General features: G+C 39.8%; 1 long non-coding RNA gene across 2 annotated transcripts; it reads right to left on the bottom strand.

The window, feature by feature from the left end:
* Nucleotides 1–886: 886 nt before the first annotated feature.
* On the bottom strand, nucleotides 887–20,145 carry LOC116974865. 2 transcript variants are annotated; one of them, XR_004412476.1, is made up of 4 exons: nucleotides 20,023–20,145; nucleotides 4,663–4,754; nucleotides 4,031–4,109; nucleotides 887–1,951 (listed from the first exon to the last, which is right to left on the bottom strand). It is a non-coding gene; the product is annotated as an uncharacterized LOC116974865 (long non-coding RNA). The 2 variants fall into 2 exon arrangements; XR_004412477.1 differs by lacking the exon at nucleotides 887–1,951 and adding an exon at nucleotides 3,778–3,857.
* Nucleotides 20,146–21,553: the final 1,408 nt, after the last annotated feature.

The following is a 21,553-nucleotide window of genomic DNA, read 5'->3' as shown; positions in this document are numbered from 1 at the left end:
CCCCAAGCTAACAGAAAGGCCCCGAGTGATCGCTGAAGAAAAAGCAGCAAAATAGTAATGTGAATAAGCTGCCAATGTGCGAGAAAAGGCATCTCAAGAGGGTATCATTCATTTCTCTCACATTCCTCAATGGCTGTCAATGGTTGCACCTCTATGAACCTGAGTTGTCTTCTTGCCTGCTAAAGCTTCCATCTAGTTTAAAAGGCAGGTATAAAATAAAATGTACAAAAAGCATAAAAATGTGGATTAATTTGAATGAGCATCAAATCTGAAACATGAAAAATGCACTTTATTTTGAAAATCGAGCTCAGTGCATTCCTTCTGTATTTGCAGACACAGTTATGCCTTTCAAATTATCCATCATCACTCATGCACATGCATTTTTAAACTGGATATATATTCTTTTAAATGCCAAAAGTACATTAAGGTTTCAAATATTTATTAATAAGAGAACACATAGTATAATAATTATTATATCCATTTTCTTCCCTACATTTGTTATCTGTTTAATTTGTCCGTGATCATTCATTGGGAGTATTTCATTTTCATTCAGAACTGTGACTATAAATTGCAATATGCTGTGGAATTCATAGTTTTTATCAATATTCCATAAATGTATTGGGATATATAGATTGTATTGTAAACTGAAAGATGGGACTTGCCCTTAAAATTAAAACAAATATCTGAAGGAAATAACTGCATTGGAAAATTCATATATTATTTGATTTAGTAATCAATCGAAAATAAAAATATGTTTGCAATTTGATTATTGTTGTTATTAATAAGGTGTTTATTTTATTGATAAACCTATATCCATTAAGTCAGACATTTCAAGATGTCGAACGCGATAAAATGTGATGTTCACAAGTGTTCACACATCATATTAGGACATAGTGACTTTCATAATCAATCAGTTTTGCATACATTTTGTTGAATGGATTATCTGGCCTTGCTTTGGAGAACTGGAAGCTAGATATAACTGAAACATAGCTTTGATGTAAATCCAGAAATCATATTTATTATATCTGTATTAATCTTGTTTTGGAAATAATTACATGCCCAATGTCACAGTATTACTTCCTTTGCTGCACAACTATCTCTTGCGTCTTTGTCAATTGTGTCATTGTTAGCTTTCCTGACTTTTATGGCTTTTTGTTTTATCGGCACCTTGCATCTGTGCCATTGTTGTATTGCTTGGAAACTGCAGAGCTCGGCCACAAATCTTTGGTTAATACAAATACAACAAGGCATTCTTGTTGTGACTGGGGCAATACTACATCAAAATATGTTTTATTAAGACAAAGTCAACTGTGCTGGACATGAATGTTTCTGTTCTATTGATGCCGGGTTTTGTTTTAGGATGGTGTATGGGGAAGGACAAATTGATGGAAATAATTGCCTGAGCAAACAAAGTTCTAAGGGTTAAAAAGAAGGAAAAATGTACTGCATACTTGTCCAGGCAAACTGGAATGTATGGGTTCAGAGAAGATCAACAATTTGGAGTTCTTTTAAGGAACAGACCTAATTCTTGTTCCATCAAAAAGACACCTAAAAGTATTGATGGCACTCTAATTGTCAATCACGATGATGATGATGGTGGTGGTGGTGGTGATGGAGGGTGAAGCAGAAACGTAGCCGCTGTAAACATTCCTGAAACTCACCTCCCATGGCCACGAAAAGCGACCACGAAAAGTTCCACGATTGACCTGGGAAGTGGGCCGTGGAAGCCTCGGTGCATGGAAGCAGATGGGTGGCTGCTGGAGGAGACAGGCATGGTTGCGGGGATCTCGCATCTTGGTGTTTTGTGGTGGCAGCTGCAGAAGCCCCTGTGGAGGATGGCTGAGCGAGTGGATAGAGCGCAGCCCACAGCAGCTGCGTGGAGCAGTGGTGGAAGGAACTGGTGCCGTTATGCTGGGCTAGGCGAAATCCTACTTCATTGATCCAGTGCCTCCTTAAAGAAAGAAAATAAAGAATTGCATATCTCCTGGGCCCAAGATCAGACGTTTCAGAGACTTGGAAGTGCAAGATGGTTCTGGAACGTGGCGACTCTCTGCATGCTGCTCCAGGAGAGGTCCTATCGCATTCATGGATAGTATGATTTGACTGCATAGCATGCAAGACAAGGTTTTCACTGTAACTCTCTAGATGTGACAATAGTGAAGTAAACTAAAATAATTTGCTCAATTTCCAAAATCCTCTACTAACCTGGTATTCCAAGCATGGCAGAACACCCTTCCTCATTGTTAAAAATGTCCAAATCAAACAAGGAAATTGCAGCAATAAGTGTCTGTGAAGAACTCTCTTTAAAATTGAAATTGGTCCCACCATCCTGACTCTCATTGAAACTCTTTTATATGACCACTAAATGTTCATTTGATTTTCTAGATACACAATTAAAGGATGTCACATTATTACCAAGAGTGAAAAGAGCAGTAATAAAGGAAGATTACCAGCACTGAAATATTCTCTTCATTGGACATTTTTTCACATTTAAAAGGCAGGATCTTTCATGATCTGAGTTGAGGAATATTTAGACAGTCGCAAAGTTTACTCTGATTACTGCCTAGGGCATATAAGTAAAATAGCCTGTCGTTAAGAGTGCAGCATATGATAGAATTTGCAAATGGAATTTTGCATGTGTTTAAAAGATAGATTTTTTAGTTATAATGTTGTGGCGAGATGTATACACCACCATAGATTGGCAATGGTAAAGAAATGAAACAAGAGAATCAGTGTCATGTTGTCTTAAATGGTTTAACTTGACTAAGTCAGACTTTTATTGTTTGATTTCAATCATTGATCATCCTTTCTGATTTTTCTTTAATTCAAGGCATCTGAGTGATTTGATCCGACCATGTTTTCACTTGCATGTCAAACCATAATGAGTTTAGTTCCTCCAGAGCCACCTTCTAACAAGGCATGATAAGGCCTCAGTATTTTTTGTTCTTATCATAAGCTCATATGTCCATAAGTCATAGGAGCAGAATTGGAAAAGAATGGAATGGAATGGAATTATTGTCACATGTGGCCAATCAAGTCTATTCTGCCATTCAATCATGGATGATCTATCTTTCCCTCTCAACCCCATTCTCCTGCTCCCCAGAACCCCTGACACCCATACTAATCAAGAACCTATCCATCTCCACCATAAAAATATCTATTGACTTGGCCTCCACAGCTTTCTGCAGCAATGACTTCCACAAATTCAACACCCTCTGACTTAAGAATCTTATACCAGATTTCCAGCATATGGAATCCAATATTTATGGATGGATGATAAATGCTGATCATATGATGAGCGTTTGACAGCTCTGGGACTGTAATCACTGGAGTTTAGAAGGATGTACGGGGAATCTCTCTGAAACTTTCCGAATAATGAAAGGCCTAAATAGAGTGGATGTGGGGAAGATGTTTTCACCAGTGGGGGAGTCCAGGACCAGTGTGCACAGCCTCAGAATAAAAGAACATACCTTTAGAAAGGAGATGAGGATTTCTTTAGCCAGAGTGTGATGGAATTCATTGCCACTGATGGCTGTTGGGAGCAATTTTGGGGTATTTTTTAAAGCGGAATTGATAGGTTCTTGATTAGTAAGAGTGTCAAAGGTTACAGGGAGAAGGCAGAAGAACAGGGTTCAGAGGGAATTATAGATCAGCCATGATTGAATGGCGGAACAGATTTGATAGATCGAATAGCCTCATTCTGCTCCTATGCCATGAACTTATGAACTTACCTGCACCTTTTTAACTTTCAATTTTTTTTGTATTATGAGTTACTTGCATTTATTTCTGATCACGACATTTTCAGTACTGCTACTTCTATCATCCTTTCTTTCAATTACATCTTTAATCATGCTTTTCTGTAATGCTGAATGTAAAGCTTCTTTAATTGAAACCTCCACAATTGCTGTCGAAGGTAGGGGGCGCAGTTGACCATAGTTTTTTTAAGACAATTCAAGGTCAATATGTCTACGACTTAAAAATAAGTTCTTAATTGAGGAATTAACCCCTTAACAAACACATTGCCGCTTACCATTATTATCACTTCCATTGACTCTGAGCCCTTTGCCTCAAACCTCCACCTGACACCACACTTTCTGATGTAATGATTCCTGAGAGAGAGAGAAGAAGAGATTTACTAGAATGGTTTACTAAAATGGTTCCATAGAGCAGCGGAAATTCAACTATATGTAGAAAGTGGTGGTGTTCTCCTTGGAGCCAAGAAGGTTGACAAAATATTTGGTGGAAATGGACAAGGTCGTGGCTGTTTAGAGTAAAGAGAGAGAGGCTGTTCTCATTAATTTAAGGCTCTGGACTGGGGTACACAGAGTCAAAGTGATGGAGAAAGTTAGAGGATGTGAGGAAAATCTTTGTTATGATGAGAATATCTGTGGCCTGAAACTCATCATCTGCAAGTGTGAGCTAATCAGAATTATTAGTCACTTAGAGGAAATAACTTGCTGGAGTACAGGGGAGAGCAATGGAAATAGGATTGACTAGAGCAAGAATGCACGGGATCAATAAACTGATCGTCATCCTTCTCTGGAAGAGTGAATTCTACAATTCTACATCATAAGCCTTCCAGTGTTTGTTTTATTTCTTCGTTTACCATGCCAGAGTCTGGAGCATCCTTCCAATAGCATACAAAAACCCTCATTTACTCACCAAACATTTCAAATCTATGCAGTCGCCCGGTACTGCTCAAAAAGTTCCTGAATCCTACTTGAGTTTGACAGCATCTCTCATGTTGCCTTGACCTGTAAGAAGTAAAATATAATAATAAGATTAAACGAGAACTTACCAGTTTGAAGTTTGATCTGTATTTTATGAGGAGTTACGATGAGGGATTACGTGAAGAACCCCGCCAGGACGCATGCGTGCCATTCTTCAAAGCAGCGGTGTGAAATCACAGATAACTGTAATGACTAAACATAGTAAGATTAGAGAAGAGATACCAGTTAAGTATATGATCAGGGTGGGAACGGAGGGCACGTAATCCCTCATCGTAACTCCTCATAAAATACAGATCAAACTTCAAACTGGTAAGTTCTCGTTTAATCTTACTATTTTACTTCGGAGTCACGTGAGTGACTACGTGAAGATTTTAAAGCTCTGTGATTTCATGCCGTGGAAACGAGTCCATGCATCACGTCTGCCTTGACTGTGGGAGGAATTGTGTTAACATAATTTGGACATGAATTCGACATTGAAATCCATTAAACCCCTTTTTATGGGTTTAAATTAATTTACAGAACTTAAAATTGTTTCTGCAAACGTTCCAGGTTTCATTACTGGTTTATTATAAAATAATTGGAATGTTTTCCCCTCCAGACCATCCTGCTGCCTTGAGGATTTGGTCCATTGGTACATCCAACTGTATTGCTGCCGATGTAGCTGCAGCCCTGGTGGAAAGAGATTTTAAAATATTAGTATCCACCCCAGCCTGTGTTAGCACCTGTTTCAGCCATCTTGAGATGGTCTGGACCGTCACTCTTGGTGTGGTTGCTAGTGGCTGACCAAAATGTGCCTTTTCATTGCCTCTTAGGATATTCGTTTTCTCCATGTATAACGACAGATGTCTTACTATACACAGACGGTCATCTGTTGGGTATGACCTAATTGTATATTGAGGCCTGCTGATCCCTTTCTGTTCTGCTTACTAACTCATAAATATGAAACGTAATATTTTCTGTTGAGGAAGTCATGTTGTCCAGTCTAGTTTTTGCAGTGACTGTATTCTCTGTACCGTGACCAATACCATTAGCATGACTGTTTTAATGTCAGTCTGTGTAGGGACAGAACTGTTGCTGGAGACCAATTCCTGAGCATCTTCAGGATTATTCTTACATCCCATATTTGGGAGTATCTGGTTCTTGGGGATAGTATTAAAAATCCCCCTCATAAGTTTTGTACCAGTGGGTGAGTCCCAACAGTGTAATGCTCTGCGCCCTGCCATAGGTAAGTCGATAGGGCACTTCTGGCGCAGTTGATGGCACTGTAACTGAGCTCCTCATCATGGTGGAGGCCTGCCAGATATTCCAGAACAGACGGGATGTTCATGTCTCTGATACCATGTTTGATATCACTGGGAACCATGGTTGTGTAGGCCAATCGGGTACTACCAATACCAGATGCAGAGTCTTGTTGTATTTCCTTAATACCCGACTGATGAGGCGGAAAAAGGAGGGAATGCGTAAATAAACAATTCCCCCCCCCCCCCAATGCAGCAAAAATGCATCTGTCGCCGCTGCCCCAGGGTCTGGTTCCCAGGAAACATAATTTGATAACTGGTGGTTAAGTCTGGATGCGAATAAATCGATATCTGGTGTTCCATATTTGCTGTGATATCAGCAAATACTATTTTATTCAACATCCATTTGGTGTTTTCATTAAATTTGCGTGACCTGGTGTCTGCCACTGAATTTAGTCTTCCTGGTAGGTAAGTGGCTGATATCCAAATATCTCTCTGGATACTCCATTGCCAAATTATATAGCCAGATTGTCACATGATGTCGATTTGTTTCCACCCTGTGGTCAACGTATGCTACCACGGTGGTATTGGTATTGGTGGCTCCCCACCCAAGTGCACTGGCATCAGTTTGTAGTACCATGGAAGGGTTACTGACAATGATTGGATTGGAACAAAGCCAGATGTTATCTATCCACCATTTTAGCTTGATTGGTAGTTTCACAGATCTGTCAAAGTGACCTGCATAATTTAGAGTGCTTGTATTTTGCTCTCTGTAAGTTTTGGTAATGTAGAGGTCCAAATTGTGTGGCTGGAAAGGCAGCCATCATTATGCCATTTACTTTTGCTACCAATCTGATGGATGGTTTGCTGATGTCAGTGAGGTTATAGCAAGCCTCTATTAAATCTCTAGCCTTTCCCTTAAGCAGAGTCACCGACATTTGAACTGAGTCAATGGTGAAACCCCAGATAGTCCATAGTAGTGGAAGGCGTTAGTTTAGATTTAACTGGATGAAAAATGAATCCCAGTTTTCCAAATAACTTTTTTGTGGCTGTTACAGTTTGTTTGGCCAATTCCAAAGTTTTGCCCACAATGAGTATGTCATCTAAATATGCCATGACCATGTGTGTACGTTTCCGTAGAAACGCTAGGGCTGGTTTCAAATTTTTTGTGAAACAGCCTGGGGCTGATGATAACCCATTTGGCAGTGCTTTATACTGTCAGAGTTGTCCCATCCAGTTGAATTTTAAGTAACATCTGTGGTCACCTCGTATAGGCACTGAATAGTAAGCATCTTTTAAATCGATGCTGGCCGTTGAAGTAACCTTTGGAAATTAATTGTTAAGCAGTAACAAAGGTATCTATTTTGTCAGATCTATGAAGATGCGATAACCATCATCTTTTTTGTTTTTGATAAATGTGGACACGAATTCTAATGGTTCGTGTTGAGTTTTCTCAATTACACCTTTTTGTAAAGCCGCTTCAGTTCAGCTTGCGCTTTTGATTTTCCTTTATCAGAAAGCACGAACATTCGGTTCAGTATATGTTGAACTGGAGGGCTGTACTTGTGTATAAACTCTATTGTATATCCCTGGATACTGCTTTAGATGTAAGTATCGGTTGTTATCATGCTCCATGCATTCAGAATAGAGTGTAATCTCCACCCAATCTCCGTGCTCCCTGTATATTGTAGGGAACCAGACCCATCTACCTCCATAGTTACCAGTGGCAGGTTTACTTTTTGTAGGTACTTCGCTGCTGTTGTCGCGCTGGGCCTGGATTTTCGGTTTGGTTGGCGTTGGAGGTCCCCGCATCTTCCAAGAAGGCCGGCCTGGGCCATGGCCTAAAAAGACTCATGTTTTGGGTACCGGACCTTCGAGCTTTCACCAGTTCTGCTGGTGGGTGCGTGGGGGTGCTGTCTTTGGCCGTAGTGGGTTCCAGTAGGTTCTCTTGTTCCTGCACCCCCTGCACACTTGTCTTTCCTTCTGCGGACCTCTCTTCCAGGTCAGCCCAGAACTGACCCGCAGTGCTCCCCTCTGATGAGGGAGAAGCACTGTGCAGCCCTTCAAGAGGTACTGCTGTGGGTTTATCATAGGGCCCACAGTGACCCGACTCCATCTCCCGGAGTCTGTCACGTTGGAGCAAAGCTCCATACACTGCTCCATCCGGCTCCAGCGCTCTCGGGCGCTTGCCGCCCGCGGTTGTTCAAAGTCGGACTCCTCTGAGTCCATGACCTTGTTTGTTTTGTGTCTAGCCATTCCGCCCGGCCGCGTGGATCTGGCCGGTGCGGAGGCGACATCGGGCACAGCTGATCGCACTATCGGTGATCCGAGTGCTGCTGGCTGCTGCTGGCTGCCCACTGCTCCGCGGTCCTCCTTCTCCAGCTTTGTCCTTATTGCCTTTCCGTGGAGTGGATATGGCCGGTGTGGAGGCGACATCGGGCACAGCTGATCCCATCTAGCCCACCAGCTTTGTCGCAGCCCGTTCGTTTCTCCACCTGCAATCAGCATGGTAAAAACACAAAAAGACCGCAGCTGTTACCTGCAGGTCCAGGTAAAAATTGTCGCTACGGGTGAACGTCGTTCCACCCCGTCTGCTGCCGTTATTGACTTGTCCAAAAGTCAACGGCCCCATTTAAATAGTCTCCCGCCCGGCCGTGGTGTTCTGGCCGGCGCGGGACAAAAATTCTGCACAGCTGATCCCTTACGGGGCTTGTGCCTTCAGCTGCTGCTGGCTCCCGCAACTTTGCGGTCTTCCCCAGCCAGCTTCCTAGCAGCACTTGTGGACACTATTTTGTCCAGCTTCCCCCCCTGTGAAACCAGCGCGGGGAACATTAGTTTTGCTTCCCTCTCCCGCCCGGCCCGGTGCGGGAGGGAGTCGGGAGCGAAAGTCGGGCACAGCTGTTCCCATTACGGGAGATTAGCGTGCCTTTGGCTGCTGCTGCCGGCTGCCCGCGACTCCGCGGTCCTCCCCAGCCAGCTTCACTAGCAGCACTTGTGGACACTACTTTGTCCAGCTTCCCCTCCTGTGAAAAAACCAGCGCGGGGAACATTAGTTTTTGCTTCCCTCTCCCGCCCGGCCGGGCCCGGTGCGGGAGCGAGTCGGGAGCGAAAGTCGGGCACAGCTGTTCCCATTACGGGAGATTAGCGTGCCTTTGGCTGCTGCTGCCGGCTGCCCGCAACTCCGCGGTTCTCCCCCGCCAGCTCTCCCACAGCCTTCATGGATCCGGTCCATGTCTCCACCTAAAAGGTAAGTGGAAGGAACGCAGAGTCTTCTTACCTGCTGTTCCCGACTTTCAAATTCTGGAACGCAGAGTCTCCTTACCTGCTGTTCCTGGCTTTCAAATTTTGCCGCTAGGGGAACGTCGTTCCCCCTTGCTGTGACTTGTTGCAATGCGTGTAGCGATATGACACGCATGCGTCCTGGCGGGGTTCTTCACGTAGTCACTCACGTGACTCCGAAGTAAAATTGGTAATAAAGCTGCACATATACTCAGCAGTAATCAAAGCCATTGTTCTACACTCAATGAATGGTTTCCAAGCAAACATTCACAACAAGGGAATCAGAGCTGAAACATCACATAGTTCTCCGAGAAAACCAAAACTTGACTTATTGATTTCTGAAAATCAATGATATTGCACATTACAAAGCATTAAACAGGAGCAACATCGCATGAAGGCCACCACTGCATGCACGGATGTGTTTGTAGTTGCAGGCTGACATCCCTATCTTCTCCCACCATCAGTGTTGCCCTGTAGTTACATTGCTAGTGCTTGGCTTGCCTTTATTTCCACAAAGTTAAATTTAAACTTGAGATTTAGGGCATTGGTTCCTACTCTGTGTTTTTCTTCAATACAGTGATAGAGTTTACCAGTGGACATATTTTTTTTTACCTTAATTTTATTGTAATATCATTGCTGAGGTGACCTGTTGTCTTGTCGTACACATTTCATTGTACCATTGACCCTGTGTTAACCTACATATGACAAATAAAACTGAACTGAACTGAACATATTATCTGAAGAAGGGTTTCGGCCCGAAACGTCGGAGTCTGAAGAAGGGTTTCGGCCCGAAACGTCGCCTATTTCCTTCGCTCCATAGATGCTGCTGCACCTGCTGAGTTTCCCCAGCAATTTTGTGTACCTTTGAACATATTATCTGATTTGTAAAATGTGCCATGAACAGTCACAATAATAATATCTAGAAAATTCAATGAAAAACTATAATTTGCCCAGTGTTCAACAAGTCAGCTACCATTGCTCTTTCCACAGATCCTCTCTGAGCTGCTGAATATTTCCACCATTTTCTGTTTTTAATTTCAGTTATCTAGCACCTGCATTATTTTATTTTTCCATAAAGAGCCTAGATACATGGATCACTAAATCCGAGATTCAAACTTAAAAGCCAATAATGAAAACATAAACGTCAATAATTCAGGTAATTTATTGATTTTGCATGGATAACTTTAGTTTTAATGAGTTGCTGAAGATACGCCTGCAGAATTAATATATTTTTATATCACCCCTGCCCTGTGCTTTCTCCAAATAATGTTTATTTGAAATTATGTTAAAATATGATTTACTTCATTGCTGTTAGCTTGAAATATATATGCTGATCAGGTTAGTTTGATCATTGGGTGGAGTAAAAAAAGCGATCATATTTGAAAGTGTTTGAATTTTCGGATGCACTGAAATTGTTGCCAAACTATGTTGTGATGATTTAAACCAACATCTTTCACCGAGCCCACAGCTAACAATGGCCTGTTTCATTTATCATTTTTACTTTTTTGCACATTTTTCATTCATTTGTATCATTCATTTCATTCATTTTCATCTTCCTATATCAGCATCTATATCTCTTGTTTCCTTTTCCCCTGACTCTCAGTCTGAAGAAGACTCTCGACCCGAAACGTTACCGATTCCTTTTCTCCAGAGATGCTGTCTAACCTGCTGAGTTACTCCAGCTTTTTGTGTCTATCTTCGGGTTAAACCAACATATGCAGTTCCTTCCTACACATCTAAACACATCAGCTCCACTATCAGCTCCAAACTTAATGAAAATTTCTAATTGGCCTAAAATGAATCAGTTTAAAAGTACACAGCATGTGAGACTCCTCTGAATAAACAGTAGCCAGACACTCTGGAATCCATCATTATGAGTTAACCTCAAAGAGCCTTGACTAAACATGATTCTCAACAATATTTATCCCACAAATAGACCTGTTGAAGAATCCATCCCGCAATAAACATGATTTGGATCATTATCCCATGCTACTTCATGCAAAAGCTTACTGGATGCAAGCAAAACAAACAAATGGTGTTATCTTCTCAAACAAAATTGTACACTTTGCTGTAACATAATTACATGTGGCCACTTCTTACTTTGAAACATAAACCTAGGACCAAATTTGTTTACCAAACAGGAAATAGTCCTCGATCTTTATTTGTTCTTACACTTGGTTGCAGCGGAGGGCCTGATAAGGGCCAGGTGAGTCCTGACGAACACGATGTGTTTAGTCTGTGACCACTGTTGAAACTAAACCAAAGGTAGACACTGCGACTTTCACCTTTGATGAGATGCATTTGAATTTCCGACCAGCTGCTTAATCCCTGGGTCAGTGTGGTATCAATTTGTGTATGTGATTTAGATCCCAGAGAAGTAGCTTGTATATCTGGATTGGATGCACAGAGACTCTTCCCCAGACTAGGTGAATCGAGGACCAGAGGACATATGTTTAATGTGAATGGGAAAAGATTTAATAGGAATCTAAGGGGTAACTTTTTCACACAATGGGTGGTGGGTGTATGGAACAAGCTGCCAGAGGAGGTAGTTGAGGCAGGGATTATCCCAACATTTAAGAAGCAGTTAGACAGGTACATGGATAGGACAGGTTTGGAGGGATATGGACCAAACGCTTACAGGTGGGACTAGTGTAGCTGGGACATGTTGGCCTGTGTGGGCAAGTTGGAGCAAAGGGCCTGTTTCCACACTGTGTCACTCTATGACTATTATTTGGCCAATTGAGCGTGAGATCACATAAGTCTCGGACATCTCAATTTTTTAAGCTGATTTTTAACATTTCAAAGCTTTAACAATTAAATTTACAAAAAAAATCTATGTATTGGAATTTGCAGCCAAGTTCCATTTAGCATAAACAAATTAAAATCAAATTTGCAAGATAGCTGCTTTATTTCTCTACATTTATCATCATCGTACTGCTTTGAGATATCTTTAGTCTTTCTTGGTGTTTTTTGCTACACTTTTGTTCATAATCTCTAGGAATTATAAGTATCACCAGGAGTTCAAATAGAAAAAAAAGGATAACGTTTCAGACTGGACTTTTAAAAAATAAATGGTAGGCTATTAATAAATCAAAACAAATTTAAACAGTTCCCTTGACTTATTTATCTCTTGAAATCTCACCCATATTAGCATCCAATGAATGTCAGGCTGGGATAAAGATTGACGATGCATGTGCACCTTGGCACTGAAATGATTTCGGAGAAAGCTGAACTATGTGAAAGAGTTCTTTCTGTCCCTTAATCATTCAATTCTTAGACATTTCCAATTGGTTCAACTACTTTCAAACAACAATCAGTTGCCAGAGGCGTTAACCTTGTTCGTGGTCTATGCACTATAGTTCTTAACTGTCGAAACTCAGATTTTATCAACAAACTCCCTTGTGTTCAGTGAATCAGACTTTATAAGGAGAAAGACAGTAGAATTTTATTTTAAGGCTCAATTATGTCGTTTATGTTATATCTAAATGAATGTGAAATGAAATCTCATTGAAATCTATTGTGTAAATCTCTTCTGAGATGTCTGAAATGTTTGCTTTGATAATCAAATAATATTTTCAGAACATTCAAGTAAGCATGTAAAAATGTAGAAACATGCCATTCAGCCTAGTGTGGTCCATATTTGTATGTATGCCCAACATAATCCCCTGACTATACCTCCTCATCTCATAGCATCAGCATAGCTTTTTTTTTTTCTCTCTCTCATATGTTTACCTAGCTGAAACGCATCAGTTCTATTTGTTTTCATTTTCTTTTGTGGGAGCAGGTTCAACATATCGGTTATTCTCCAGTTACGAAGTTTCTTCTGAATTCCTTGATAGACACAAAAAGCTGGAGTAACTCTGCAGGTCAGACAGCATCTCTGGAGAATAGGTGATGTTTCGGATTGAGACCCTTCTTCAGACCTTGTGTTCCCTTATATTTATGACGTCATAGCTAAAAGCATTAGACCGTCTCTGAATGAAATTACTTTTAAGAATATTGTTGGTCTCAGCCCTGAAATGTTAACTTTATTTATCTTTCCACAGATCCTGCCTGATCAACTGCCAGTTTCCAGTATTCTCCGTTTACATTGCCTGGCAGAGTAGGATTGAGAGGCCAAATGGCCTATTCTAGCATTTGTTTCTTGTTCTTATCAGAAATTAATAAGGGTTTTTTTTAAACACATTTTGTTGTAACATATATGATGGTTTCTCAAGTACTTTGTGCGATGTCAGTTTGAAATGGTCTGGGATTTCTGTCATCTGAACTTTCAACAGCCAGTCGCCTATGCAAACATGATAATTGGCATTAAAAACAGCAGTGTAAAGAAACAGGAAGTCCATTGCTAAGTGTTGAAAAGTGCTAAATGTGCTTCAAAAAAGGAACAGCACCATTTTTATGGTCTCCAAGATGCAGTTCCATTGATGCGAATGATGTGAATTTATGAGGTTGAGTTCAACATGTAGTGTCCCTCCATAGTTCATTTAAAGATATTGCAAGTGACTAATTTCTAAGCCACTAATTGCAATGGTAATGTAAAGTGTGAAATGTTATGATCGTTTGGATCTTATCAACTTCCCTAGATTTGAGGAAATATGTGAGCTTTTCTGTTCTCATTGTATGAGTCTCATCAATGTTCTAGAAATAAACTGAAAAACAGTCTGATCCACTTATTAGACTGCCGTCATCACTGGTCTCATGATCCAACATTGGAGCTTCAGTGACCTGTCCCTACAAGGATCTGTCTATGAAATTCTTATGGTCCCACTTTCATCGATTTGTTCAGATTGCATTGCAGATGGATTATGCCCAGTATTCTATGGGTGCCATTGTCTACTTTGGTTCATTCCTCATTTACTGGCATTTTCTCAGACAAGGTCTCCATTCCTGGAGCTCAGCTGTCCAAAGCTGCTGGCATCTTCTGGAGGTGGCGGGTCAGTAATTTCCAGTGGCACTTGGAGGCCAATTATGGGTAGTTTTGTGTATTCTATTTTAATGGTAACAATACCATCTGATTATACTGAATGCCATCCATTACAAGGCTCCAGATTATAAAATCATCTTGTGATGAAGGGGCTGCCGATATATTTTTTTATGCCATGTTCTAAGTTGCCCACTCTGTATCTCAACTCATTTAAGTACACCTAATGGCTTCATCTCGAAGGACAGAATTGCATTCAGGTTGAACTTGTCTATTTTCTCATGCACATTCTGAAAATGTATGGCTTTCAATGTTGCAGAATATGATGAAAATGAATAAATGCTGCACAAAACATATCACTGATCATGACGTTTTATTCCCATGATGTAGTGTTCATGAACATCGTACTGAAACAAGACCACTGCACTATCTCAACTGGGTTTATTGTCCTCTGGTGGAGTATTGGTTAATGTGTTTACATAAAATCTCTTTGTATGCCGTTTGTTAATGCATTCATTAACCTGTTCTGTCTGAAACAGCACACAGAATGATTTTACATGAACACATTAGTCTGTATGTGACCAGAGGATATTAAACCCCCTTGAAGTGTACAAGAAGTTTGGAACCTGGTAACGATAATACTGTTTATGTTTGATTCTTTTTCATAGATTTCAAATGTTGTTGGACATGACAATCGAAAATTATCTCGTCTTGACACAACTTCAATATTGCACAGCAATGGACAGATCACCTGGTCCCTCATTGTGGCTGGAGATATTACCTGTGCAACCAATGCAACAGATCATTAGGTAGGTAAAAGAAACCAGTACTGATTCAAAGGTACATGGCTTACTCCAGCATTTAGTAAACCCCTCCTTATCAAACAAACAAAGAAAAAACATTCTAATAGTCCGGTGGCATGAATTTAATATCCTATTTTGCTTTCCAGAAAGTTTTCAGGTAATTAGTTCTCAATATGAAATATAAATTTTGCTATTTTAAGGTATAACCATTGAAGGAGAGAGAATTTACACAGAAGCAGGCAGTTTGGCCCATCATGTCTGGACTGATCATCTGTGGAAAATGTAGCTCATTTATCAATTTGGAATTTTAGGTTGTGATAGGAGTTTATCATTATTATGATTCAAAGGTCTTCAAACCAAAACATTAACTTTAACACAAATTTTATCTGAAATGCTAAGCATTTTCTGTTTTTATTTCTGCATTTGGTTTAGTTTTGTGTTTGAATCCAGGCTAACTATGAATTTGAATCCTAGCAATCTGACTGAAATTAAATTCAATGAATTAATCAAAATCAGTAATTGAAAAATGACTATGTTGTTATAAAAAGCCATTTTTTACAAAAATATATTTTGGGGAAGAGAATCTGCCATTCTTGCATCGTCTGGTTTATGAGCAACGCCAAACAATGTGGCCGATTCTTGTGGCAACAAGGAACTACATATGCTGGTTTACCAAGGAAAGATACAAAATGCTGGAGTAACTCAGTGGATCAGGCAGCACCCCTGGAGAACATGGATAGATAATGTTTTGGGTTGGACCCTTCTTCAGACTGATTCTTAACTGCCCTCAAAAATAATCCAGTGTGCCACACAATGCAAGGACCATAAGGATTGGCCAATATGTGAAAACCTTGCAAGCAATGTTCACATATTGAATATTCTAATTTCATATAGTCTTGATGGAAAAGGGTTAAAATATCATCAGAATGCAAAACAGTACTGGAGTAAATGTACATTCTCCTTGGAACCGTATGCTTAAACACAAAACAGCTGTAAATTCTGGAACAAATCTGAATTTACAGCAGAAGTGTAAACAGGCTTTCAAATGCCTTAATCATACATATTAGTTTTTGTTACTGTCTCTTGACTATTTCTTGATACATTACATCTGATATTCATACACCATTCTATAAGTTAGAATGTACTTTTGTATGTGAGCAAAACAAATGCGTTTAAAGGTGATGCTTGAACTAAATCATTCAAAAGGGATCACCTGAATTATGCATTAACATTAAGCCTTAAAGTGCCTTTTGACCTTTCCTCTCGTCTTTAAACCCAGCTCTCAGCAAATGGCACCTTTGTCAGTGACAACCCACATTTGTTTTTGCACTGCAAACGTAGTAAATGTGTGTGTTCCTCCATGAAGGAAATATATATAATGCAGCTGCAACTCTAAGGAAGCTTTAACAGTGATAAAAAATTTTTTTTTATCAGTTAACAGCTAAAAAAAGGTTATTTGGCTGAAACAATTAGGGTGTAAATAAAGAATAGAATCCTGCATTTCTAAAATGGCCAGTCTGGTGGTAGTAGTAATGAATGATCCAACATCTTTTAAGATAGCTTGAGCAGATTAACATGCTTTGCTTCAAGTGTGGATGACACACTTTTTGCTTTATTCTAGCATAAAACATGCCGTAATTATCATTATTACCATAGAAATCAACAAAAAAATAATGACATTCATACTGGTGAAACAGCAACCTAAAAGTCACTCTAAACTAAGGTCTCAGGCAGACCCCTCAGTAACCAGTGTTAGGAAATAATCACGGTAGCTCTTGACTGTAGGGACCATTCTGTGGCTCAATAAAACAGAGCAAAATGATTGAATGCTGCCATCAGTCCCGAGACTAGTTAGGAATGAGTTAAAGATGCCGGGTGGAAATGGCTGCTGCAGTAAATGTATGATGCCATTCTAGTCAGCCTGGGATTTACCAAGGTAAACAGAAGAAGGATTAACTGGCCAACAAGTTGGATAATTTACAGAAACCATATGAGAAGTTCCTCAGCATAATCCCGATAACATAATAGCTCCTGCTCTGTTTACAGTAGAGTTAGTGGGTTTATTATCTGGAGTGCTTCATTATATACAAAAGATCCCAATGATGGTCCTTTAGTCAAAATAAACAGGCATAAAGTGCTCTGCACATACTGTTTTTGGTGAGTGTTTGTGCTATTTATTTAATAATTGACTGTAAACTAAGTCATAAACAGAAGAAAAAACAGCTCACTAAGGGATTTTTGAAAGATTGATAAATATTAGGGAATCTCAATTAAGCTTTACAAGAAATGCAGATATTAAAAATTTGGTCAAGAATCTAATTAGCTCTAGGTAATTAAACAGTCTTGCACAGGGTCATTAATCTTCCCTTGGACCTTTGATGTTTTTGCATACTGTCTTCTAGTCATTAATAAAATTCATGCTCATTCCCTTTGTGGTGTTTTTATCATTACACTCTTCTGTAGAGCACAGTGCAAGTGTCATCGTGTCACAAGAGCCCCTCATCCACTAATTCGGTCTTTGCTTGTTCATTTTAACCCTATTGATACTGAAAAGAACAGTAGTGCACACGAGCATATGAACAAGGGGGCTGCTGTTTCAATGCTTTCCTTTAATGACTGTACAGTTAACATCCCTAATCTTATCTGGTGCTGTTCCTCTGCTTCAAATCCTTTAGGTCCCATGATATTATTTTGCCTCCTTGTAATTTAGCAGGACTCAAGTTACTACTAGCATAACCCTTCATGCCTGCACAGCTTTTCGGAGTCTTATGCTGCATTCAAATCTTGGGAATGGTTCTTTTTTTTGTTGTCAAAGACCATTTAGTTACGCGAGGATAACATTTGTGGAGAAAGTTTTAAGAGACATTTACTCGGTGGAGGAAGGGGGGCACTGTATGGGGGGGGGGGGGGGGGAGTGCAGGGAGGATGAGATTGTACGGATGTTCCATGAGGGAATCATTCCACTCTGTCGACATTTTCTCAGCAAGTGCTGGAAAGATTTCTGGAGGGAAACAATCCAATTCTCTGTATCATGACAATGAACAGAAAATGGTGACAAGAAAATGAGACACAAACAAGCCAGCATACTTAATTAAATTATATTATTTAAGGTAGGCGCTGGGAAATGCAGCAGGAAGAATTAGACTGGATAATGTCTTACAAAAATCTTTTTATATGTTCAATGTTCCCTACCTCACAGAGGCTGCTAAATCGTCATACAGTTAAACTATTTTAAAACCCCACAAACATTCTAATATCCCATATTTTTTTCTGCTTTTTATCTAAGAACTTTGATATCAACATCATTAAGTTTATCGTTTCCAGAGTTCTGAATTTAATCATTTTTTGTGTTATCTGAAAATTCTTTTAACATGTTTTGTGTGCATTGGGCAGCTTTGAAATAAACTTCCTGCGGTTTTTTTTTACTGTACAGGAACTGTTCTTGAAAAAAAAATAGAGTTCAAATGTTTAAAGCTTTTAAGGTTCATGCCACCTCACAGTTTCCTGGTAAATTGTAAGGTCATACAGGGACCAGATGGGCATGGGAGAAATGCACAGTTCTGGAAACATTATATCATTTCCTGTTCTGTTTCCTGTCAAGGACACTGGCCAAAAATTGCTATTAATGGGCAATTTCCATAGGGCAAAGGAGAACAGGAGAGGGAGGGACTTGTGCAAGTCTGCTTTGTGATTGTACTTTTATCAAACGGACTGAAGAGGGCAGAATGTGCACTGTGTAAACAGCAGTCAACTGAATCCTCTCTCTTTTTAACCATTGCAACCTTTTCCTTCTACAAGTTTAACCAATTTATAATGAAGTTTCTCTATTTTATTAGGAATTTAATTTCAACAATGGTTTATAACATATTCTAAAAAACACTCTGTGCAGGAGTAACTCAGAGAGTCTGGCAGCTTGGGTGGCACGGTGGTGCAATGATGGAGTTGCTGCCTTACAGTGCCAGATATCCGGGCACACACCAAAGACGTACAGGTTTGTAGGTTAATTGGCTTGGTAAAATTGTAAATTGTCCCTAGTGTGTGTAGGATAGTGTTAGTATGTGGGGATCGCTGGTCGGCGCAGATTCGGTGGGGAGAAGGGCCTTTTTCCGGCTGTAACTGTAAACTAAACTAAACTAAATCTCTGCAGAACAGCCCTTTGTCGTATGCCCTTTGTCGTCTGCCCACGGAGATTTTTTTTCTCTTTCCAATCAGAAAGATTAGAGTTTTCCACATGTAAAATGTAAACAGTTAATAACTGGATTAATGATACCCAATGTTATTTTTTTGTTTGTGTTAAACCAGTACATTCCACTCTCAAACATGTCATCAAAGGCTTAAACCTCAAACTGACTTTTAGCCATGATTTTGTTGGCTCGTATAAATCTAATCAATATTTCACAATGTAGGTAAAAATCTTCACGCTGCATTCAGATGGATGCTTGCCTGGTGGACTAGCACAACGTTTGCGTGGAGGGACCTTAAGACCACTTTACCTACTCTCCCCTAGCTCATAAGGGGTGGCTCATAGCTCAGAGCAGAAATGTTCCAAAATTGGTATTTTTGAAAAGTTTGCACTATCAGTCTATGAGCTCAGCAAGTATAAAACTGCTTTAATAATGTAACATTTTCTACTAAAATTCCAGTGTAGCAGTGGTCTCCCAATACAATAACAATCATTTTTTAATGAAATGTCATTATTGCCAACATGAGTTCATTAAATGAGGGTTCCACTGAATTGGATTTTGGTATAAAAATCAAATGCTGAAATGCAGGGAACAGATGTACAGGAAATGATGCAGAACTTTGTGTGTATAATTTTGGCTGTAAGCATGGTTTAGTACAAAACCAGGTTATAAACCTGCTGTATCTCTTTTTAATGGGTCACACAGGACAATTAAACAACCATTAACATGTAATTCTTTCCTTCTTCCCACCCAACATGCACAAGGCAAATTATCGTACAAGTACTAATTCCACTTTAGATTTTTTTTTCCTCTCTCTCTCTCAGCTCTACCGTACTAGCCAATAGCTTGAAAGTTTTGATTGCTTACCATCAGTTCTTTGCGAGGCAATTCTATAATTTTCAAATAAATTTAAAGCCAAAACAATTTTCTCCAACTTTGTAGATAACTGCGTCGTACAGGACTTTACAATCTATCTGAAAAAGAGAACAAAATCTAGATAAAATGTGGATGGTGCAGCTTTAAGTAAATTCAGCTGTAATCAATCTCTTCAGTTCTAACACGGTGACATAAACATCTCTCTCAATATTACTTAGCTAATGAAAGAATAGATCCTTTGAGAAGTTCCTGGGAGGCTCATTTCTCTGAGTACAGATAGTAAAAGTTAACTGATGAATGGCTGCAATGTCTTAATATGTTTCTACTTATAACTTACATGCAGCAAAGAGTATTCAGGAGGAGCTATTCCCTGGAGACCCGGGCGTCCTTGTAGGTTGTCAGAGTCAATGAGCCAGGTTGATTTTAAACCCTTTTAAAATGAAAATTTATTTTGATGAGTAACACATTTTTGATTCACTGTGCACTTCTTTTTCTTTACTGATTTACTTTCTAAAACAGGCCAATAAAGCACTCATTTAAAAAGTAATTAAAAGCATGTTATCATTAGCAGTTTAGCCTGAATAAAATTGTCAATAGGACCATAAGGACTGAAGAAAAAGTTAGTATCCCATGATAGTCTATGCTCCGCAGTGAGTAATAAAACCTTCAGAATGAGGTCTTCAAATTGAGTTTGATTGGTAAAACCTTCCATGTTTGACAGAGTGAGTCTTCCCTCAGCACCTCTGGCTGCTAGCATGTGCTGCCAATTTGTTCTATCTATCTGAAGCGACTGAGGCAGAGATTTGGAAGCTAATATTAAGTCTCGATTCTTTCTGGGTTTAATTTACTAACGTTGAAGCTGTAAATTTTGAGGGCAAGTGCCAAAAATATGAGAGTAAGGTTAGATGAATTGGAATGGGAGGAGATTTATGTGGAGCATTTTCACCAGTTCAATCCAGTCTCGTCAAATGCCTTGTAACAGTGCCATAAAAATGTTATGTAATTCTGCATGACACCAAAGCTGGTTTGTTAAACACTTGGATGTATGAACAATGAAGGTTTAAATCTGAGCAAGTAAATAATAGTAGACATTTAAAAGGAGCAGCACAATGGCACAAGGGGCAGCACAGTGGCGCAGCAGTAGAGTTGCTGCCTTACAGCGGCAGAGATCCGAGTTCGATTCTGAGTACGTGTGCTGTCTGTACGGAGCTTGTACATTCTCACTGTGAGCGCGCCGGGTTTTCTCCGGTTTCCGCATACATTCCAAAGACCTGCAGCTTCGTAGATAAATTGGCTCCTGTAAATTTTCCCTAATGTACAGGATAGAACTAGTGTATGGGCGATTGTTGGTCGGCGTGAACTCGGTGGGCCGATGCAGTATCTCTAAACTAAACTTGTGAAACAATTTGTATACAATTTCCAAAATATTTTAAAAATTGATCTGAAATATGGTCTGTGTACATTATGAGATGTCAGCTGTGTTTCGATGGACAACAATCTTCCCTCAGAGATGCTACCCTTT

Source organism: Amblyraja radiata, chromosome 7 (genome assembly GCF_010909765.2).
Source record: "Amblyraja radiata isolate CabotCenter1 chromosome 7, sAmbRad1.1.pri, whole genome shotgun sequence".
NCBI lineage: Eukaryota > Metazoa > Chordata > Chondrichthyes > Rajiformes > Rajidae > Amblyraja > Amblyraja radiata.
Note: the sequence above shows the minus strand (reverse complement) of the source record. Positions and strands in the feature narration are given on the sequence as shown.